Source organism: Manis pentadactyla, chromosome 5, assembly GCF_030020395.1.
Source record: "Manis pentadactyla isolate mManPen7 chromosome 5, mManPen7.hap1, whole genome shotgun sequence".
In the NCBI taxonomy this organism is placed as follows: Eukaryota; Metazoa; Chordata; class Mammalia; order Pholidota; family Manidae; genus Manis; species Manis pentadactyla.
The window spans coordinates 20,533,623-20,541,446 of NC_080023.1; positions in this window are offsets into that span (position 1 = coordinate 20,533,623).

Below are 7,824 nucleotides of genomic sequence, written 5' to 3' on the forward strand. Positions count from 1 at the left end.
CTTCAAGCTCTACTACAAAGCCACAGTAATCAAAACAATTTGGTACTGGCACAAAAATAGATCCATAGATGAGTGGAACAGAATAGAGAGCCAAACTATAAACCCATGCATATACAGTCAATTAATATATAATAAATTAGCCATGAATATGCAATGAGGAAAAGATAGCCTTTTCAACAACTGGTGTTGGGAAAACTGGACAGCTACATGTAAGAGAATGAAACTGGGTTATTGTCTAACTCCATACACAAAAGTGAACTCAAAATGGATCAAAGACCTGAATGTAAATCATGAAACCGTAAAACTCATAGAAGAAAACGTAGACAAAAATCTCTTGAATATAAGCATGAGCACTTTTTTCCTGACACATCTCCTCAGGCAAAAGAAACAAAATAAAAAATGAACAACTGGGAGTACCTCAAACTAAAAACTTCTGTACAGCAAAGGGCACCATCAGCAAAACAAAAGACATCCTACCATATGGGAGAATATATTCCTAAATGACTCATCTGAAGTGGGGTTAACATCCAAAATATATAAGGGATTCATATGCCTCAATCCAAGAAACAAATAACCTGTTTAAAAAATGGGCAGAGGACCTGAATAGACACTTCTTCAACGAATAAATACAAATGGCCAACAGGCACATGAAAAGATGCTCCACATCACTAATCATCAGGGAAATGCAAGTCAAAACCACAATGAGGTATCACTTCACATCAGTTAAAATGGGCAACACTATATAAAAAACAAGGAACAACAAATGCTGGTGAAGATGCAGAGAAATAGGAACCCTCCTAAACTGTTGGTGGGACTGCAAATTGGCACAACTGCTGTGGAAAGCAGTATGGAGGTTCCTCAAAAAAATAAAAATAGAAATACCATTTGATACAGCAATTCCACTCTTAGGAATTTACCCAAGGAAATTCCCTGATTCAAAAAGATACATTCCTCCCTGTTTATCACTACACTATTTGAAATAGCCAAGATACATAAGCAACCTAAGTGTCCATCAATAGATGAATGGATAAAGACGATGTAGTACATATACACAGTGGTATATTATTTAGCCATAAAAAGAAAAGAAATCCTGCCATTTGCAGCAACATAGTGGATCTAGAGGTTATGCTCAGTGAAATGAAGCAGGTGGAGCAAGACAAATACCATATATTTTCACTTATTTGTGGAGTATAAAAACAAAGCAAAATAGAAGGAACAAAACAGCAGTTGTCTCATAAACCCTGAGAACTGACTAGTGATTACCAAGAGAGAAGGGTTAGGGTGGGTTCTGGGTGGGGGGAAGGAGGAAGGTGATAAAGGGGCACAATAATTCACAATAACAATATAAGTTGATCACAAGGACTGATGAACCATGTGATGTACATTTGAAACCATCATAAGATTGTATATTAGTGATACTTTAATAAAAGAACCTCCATCAGTACTTAATAGTTTAAATTACTTATTTTATCATATTGAAAGCTATTTAGACAAAAACCCTAACTCAACAAGGATGGAAATATTTGGATGACTAATAACAGCAAAGAAAAATTTCTGTTTTGATACTTCTATTTTTTCATTTATTTAGACAAAAGGACAAAAATAAAGGTCTACCTGTGTAAGTGTATGATAACTCATTTTTAGTTATGATACAGAATAAATGATTTTTTAATCTGTATGTTTTGTGCCCTAAGCGGGGGGAAAAAAAACTTATCCTCCTGTCCCAGTATGGACAAGTGGTTCTTTCTACCTTTCAACCAGCTATCATCATTTGTTTTGCTGCTTTCCTAGGATGGAAGCCCTGTTTTCTTAAGTTCATGCTTTATTTCCTTACCATCCAGTTCACCTGGATTACCCAAGAAACTTTTTGGGTCCAAGCAATGGTGAAAATTTATTTTATCCCCACAGCCCAAAGAAGCTCATCCCAATTGCTGACCTATAGTGTGAACAAACAGAAATGGTGGTTGTTTTTAAGACACTAAGTTTTGAAGGTATTTGTTACACAGCACTAAATAACTAACACAGAACTCAACTGGCCCAAAGTATAGAATTTCACTTCAGTCTTTTTTTTTCTGTACCTACTACCTCTTTTGTGTCTTACCACCTGCTCTTACCACAACTCCTTTGGTTTACATCCAGAGAATGCATTTTGTATTTCCTGCCTGGAATGGTGGAACAGACCAACAGGTCCACCAGGGGAGCATTATTTAATTATGAGCTTCAGCTTACTGCCATCAGTGTGTTATATTAGCAGAATAAATCCTCCTCCTCAGGTACTGGCTAACTGATGGCCTCTGAATAAAGCATAAATTATGCTGCATGAAATAATATCATCCTTCTCATTTGGCTCAGGTTAATTACATAGGATCCAAAAGGGTTCTGGGATCTGCCCATTGGTGCTGAGGTTGTGTTTCATATTCTTCACATCATTGGAATCTGAGATTGTCACTAAATAACATCCTTTGCTTGCATTACAGAATTTAATATCAATTGAAAAGACACAGAAGATGCCCTGATTGACATGAAAATATCTTTTATTACTAAGGATGCTCATTGCCAGATGTGGGAAATATTAAGAACTTAGATGTGGGGGAGGGAAGACATTACTAGGTGACCATTTTTTAGGCAGAGCAGAAGACCTAGGCAGAGGCAGGCCTAGTTGTTGGCAGCCCAGGCTGAAGCCCAGGATTGTTGGCTGTGACCATCAAGTCCTGCTCCCCAGCCCTTCACAGGTTTCTGTCTGCACACCAGTCCAACATGGCTAGACTTCCGCCCTCACTCAGGTCTGCTGAGGTGGCTTCGATGGAACCCTCAGAGAGAGAGGTGGGAGTGCTCTGCTCTGGGGACATGATAGACTTCTACCCAACTGATGATGTGTGGGGAAAAGTGACTGATGGCAGCAGAGGAAACGGCTGTGTTTGAGAAACAACCGCACTCCACCCTGACAGCCAGTTGAATGATGTCCAAGATGGCTCACTCGCACAGCTGCTGGCCGGAGCTCAGCTGGGGCTGTCAGCTAGAGTGGCCTGGTTCTCGTTCATGGGGCCGCTCCATGTGGTGTGGGTGTCATGTGGCAGGAGCCACAGCTCTCTTCAGGACCGGCCTCGGGAGTTACACAGCATCGCGTCTGCCACCTTCTCTTGATCAAAGCAAGGGCAGCTCCAATTCAAAGGGAGGGGAATAGACTCCACTTTTCCACAGGAAAAATGGCAAAGAATATTCAGTCGTCTTTAATCTACCAGTACAGCTGGTAATAGTCACATGTGGCTGTTGAGCATTTGAAAGGTAGAGACTATAATCAGGAAATTGAATTTTTAATTTGAAATTTTAATTAATATAAATATAATTTTTAAATGATATTTGATTTATTATTGACAAAATTTTAAGAATACTTAGAACAACACTTTCAACTGTAAACTTTATGGAATGCTTGAAACAGTACTTTCAACTGAACATTTGATGGAATCTTAGTAGAGATCAACTATTTCTGATGACAGTTTAGCATCTGAATTGAGATGTATGATAAATGTAAAATACACATTGAATTTTGAAGACCTAGTATGAAAACAGTAAAATCTCTCATTAATATATTTTATACTGACTACATGTTGAAATAATATGAAAATACAGGAATTCTCTCCTAAAGAGCTCTATTGTCAAAGATGAGACCAAAATGCAACGATAGGATATTTAGGAAAAAGCAGTAATGAGCCTACTACTTAGCAACCTTGTCAGATCCCGATAAAAATATAATAGAACTAAATTCAAATTAGCAAATGCTTTCACTACTAAATAAGCAAGAATGAAAGCAACAGAATTAACCAGTCAACTCAGGAAGTTAGAAAGCAAAGTAGCTTTAAGGAAATCCAAAGGAAGAAAACCCAAAGATCAAACAGAAAACACTGAATTAGAAAATAGAATAGATAAGTAAACAGTCTTAGATTTAAAACAACAATAAAATAAATAACATTGCACTTGTATAATAAAAAATGTCAAAAACTCAAATGCCATATATTACCTAAGTAAAAATGGCCCACATTTATGAAATATTTCTCTTACGCTAGGCACTGTGTGAAGTACTTTACCAGTTCTAGTTTTTGTCCCACAATCGTTATGAAATACAAATTCTTATTATCTCTGTTTTTTGTTTTCTACGTTTTTGAAGCCAGGCTCAGAGAAGACGTAGTAATTTACCTAACTAGGCTTATCATAGGAGTCACTAGCAAAACAGGGATTTGAACCCAGTTCCTGTGGACCTTAGGGCTTGACATTTTAAATCTCTACACTGTAGTGAGTAGTGGATAAAATTACAGACACAAGAATTTAAAAATTCTTTTTGCAACTCAGAGCTAATACACGTGAAAATCCTTACAAAGGGTATGATTCTCTAGCAAAATGTAAATTACCAAACTTGAATCAAGAAAGAGATAACCTAAACAAAGCAGTAACCATGACAGACAAGTTGATTGCCCCCACAAAAAATGCTGGGCGTAATGACTACATGAGAAAATTATTTTAAAAGATACCTACTATTACTGAACCCCCAAATCCAGATTCACATGCTCAAAGCACACTAAGTCAATCTCTGAGTCACTGGGTTTGAAGCAGAGAAGTTCTATTATTGAAGGGCCGCCCTGCAAGCAGGCAGGGGACCTTTCCAAATCTGCCTTACCCATTGAACCAAGGGATGGGTTATATACTATCGGCAAAGGAATGTGGGGGTTAGGGCAAAACTGCAGGGGCCTTGAAACTTCACAGAATTATGCACCAATCCCATCTCCCCGGAGCTGCCTAGGAGTCCTGGTGAGGTTCATGTATGCTCTACATCCGATATCAGCTCTGCAACACCGATGTTATCAGCTAAATCCAACCCTTTGACCCATACCTTTAACCAGCTTCAGGAAAGAGGACAAAGGGCAGGACAAAGTTAATGATTCTTGAAAGTTCATGCAAGGGTAAGGTCACTATGGAGGGAGAGCCTAGTGAATATTTATAAGTGAAAAAAGAAATAGATGTCCAGGTTCAAGTCCCCTCTCCTGCTGTATAATTCCTCCATCATGGGGAATAGAAAGATCATCATTCTCCACTACTTCTTGCTGACAGTGAGCAGAAAGGAGGCTGAGGAATAAAAACAGGAGACCTGCTATTGGAAATAAGTTCAGGTACCTGGACTTCAGTCTAATAAAGATGGACAACCTTGAGATTCCCAGCTAGGGATCCCGGGATTATTCTAAACTCCTTCTTTCCCGCCTTTGAACCAATCTCAGTCTTGAGAATTAGGTCAGTTCAGTGAACCGGTTGGTCTCATTTCAGGAGTCAGTCTTGCAAGTGGGTTCCCAAAGTTAGGCCTATATTATGCAAGCAATCAGGTAATTAGTAAGAGGCATTTTTACAGGCTCAAAAGAAAAACAAAGGTCAATGTTTGGAGCAAATCAGAAACACAGGAACTGAGTCCTGAGCACTGCCAGGGAGACAACTTCAAGATGTTAGGCTCCAAGCGTCTTCAGACAGAATGAGTGCAGGCTGTGGTCATTTGAATTTTCCTCACTTGCAGTTTGAATGTCTTTGGTGATGTGAGTGGCCCACATAGCAACAGAAGTATGGGCCGTGTGTGGTGGTTCTTCTGAAGTCTGTATCAAGTCACCTAGTTTTAGCTCGCAGGGCTTCAGAAAAAGAGCAGCTTTAGTTCTTAATGATTCTAAGCTAAAAGGATGAAAGAAATTGGAAACATTATTTGGAGAGTCATAGCTGGATATTTCAAGAAATCAGAAGAATTCAAGATCCAGTCCAGTTTATAAGCAAGCAACAAATCCTCAGAGACAGTTATCAGAGCTAGAGCCTAGTATCCCAAATGACGTGTTAATGAAACATAATTTTTCTCTCTAAAATCACCCTCATTTTTATCAAAGATAACCATTTATTTGTAATTTAAGTACAACACACTCGGTCCAATTATTTACATAAATGCAGCAAGAATAGTGATTGATCATATAGATGCCTTTCAATTTACTTTACTGAAACTTTTCATAAGAAACCTCAGATGGAACTTTTAAAAGGTGTTTTGAGGTCAGGGAAGCCAAGCCAAGGACTTTGCCATCAGAATTTGCCTGAAATACCTATATGGTTTGGGTTACTTGCTTTCTTCATGAGGTCCCCAAATTATACTGATATCCCTGTGCCTGCCAGGAAGTGATCTTAGTCACCTGGTGAGGCTGCTTGGAACTGAGTGAACAAGGCAGCAGGCTAAACACTTCCACGGGCTTTATTGGCTCCGTAAGGTCAACCTTAGTTCCTTGAAGCTGTCTGGTCATTTCTGAGTCTATATCTCAAGTACAACATTCCAGTCAAAGCCTTAATAATGTTACCAATGTTTTTGGTTCTAACTTATGCAAATAAAAATATAAAAATACTCACTGAGAGTTTTCAAATTCTAGAGGGATCAGGTAGAGAAAGAAAGGTAAATGTTTCAATTCTGCTTATAAAGGTATGATTTACTGAATCGCTATAAGACCTAGATGGCTTAAGAAAATGTTTTCTTAAATCTGGACCAGCAAACCTTAGAGAACCAGCAATGTTTTAAACAAGAGTCATAAAAATTATAATCATCTCCTTCAGTTCACTCAGTCCCATGTTATTAATTCTTTTTCCCGTTATTAATTCTTGTTCTGCTTAAACCCAGTTTTCCATCAGTTTCAGAAATTCTTACCCATTTCAGTCTTATAATCTGAAGGTCATCAGAAACCTTTATTTCTCAGGCTTCCTTTCCATATACTCCTTAAAGATAAGACTCTTTTCCAGGGACACTTTCGTAGGAGCAATCTGACAATAACTGTCTGCTAAAGACAAAAGACTTAAAAATGGCCATGGTTAAAGATCTGATGAGAGTTCCTCATAATGTGATTGAGAAGGAAATTTGGTTTTTCTGTAACATGTAAGCTTTTGATAACTATAATTTCAAGTAATAACATACTAGGATATATCAGATTTCTAGGAGTTTCATACAATTTCTAGAACACTTATTTTAATAACATTTCTATACAAATTTAATAGAAGGTTTAGCATCATGTATTGGACTATGCTTTCCATTTAATTAACATACCAAATATACAAAAGAAAGCCCTCTGATGTGTTCCAGAGGCCCTCTGGAAAATCTTAGGGGTAACTAGAGGTAATAGAACTTCATTTATAACCAATTTTTGGAATTTTATAAAAAATACCACAAAAGATTTTAATGCATTTGCCTAAGTAGAATCACAGATCATTATGAAACAGTACTTAAGTTATCCATTTAACCAGTGACAGTAAAAGACTTAAACACAAATGCAGAAGGTTATATAGTTAGTTGTTAGCAAGTTCTAGTTCTTGTAATATTGAGAACATTCAGTTTTCTTATTTAATTAAAGACCTGATAAAGACAACACAAGCACAAACACTTGACAAAATTATTACTTTAGAGGCAAAAAAAAACCCTTCATCATCTCTTGATATCAAAAGCAGACCAATAGTTCATTTGTCCTTTGGCAGATAAAAGAGAATTAAGTTCCTGTTTTACGTAAGATCACTATTGATATTAATGGCTATTTTTGACAGCCTTTTGACAAATTCATTGTAGTTTTAGCTGACTTGAGAACATTAAAATTCCCTTCCCACAGACCTTCTACAATTATGCTCTCACATTCAGATTCTGTCCTATGTTTGTCTTCTTTAAACAACCAGCCTCTCACTTTTATTACAAAATTACTTTCTTTTTTCTTCAACAAAAATCCATTTCTATTCCTCAGACCTTCTTTCAATAAAAGCATGTATCTCAGTTTTCTTACATGC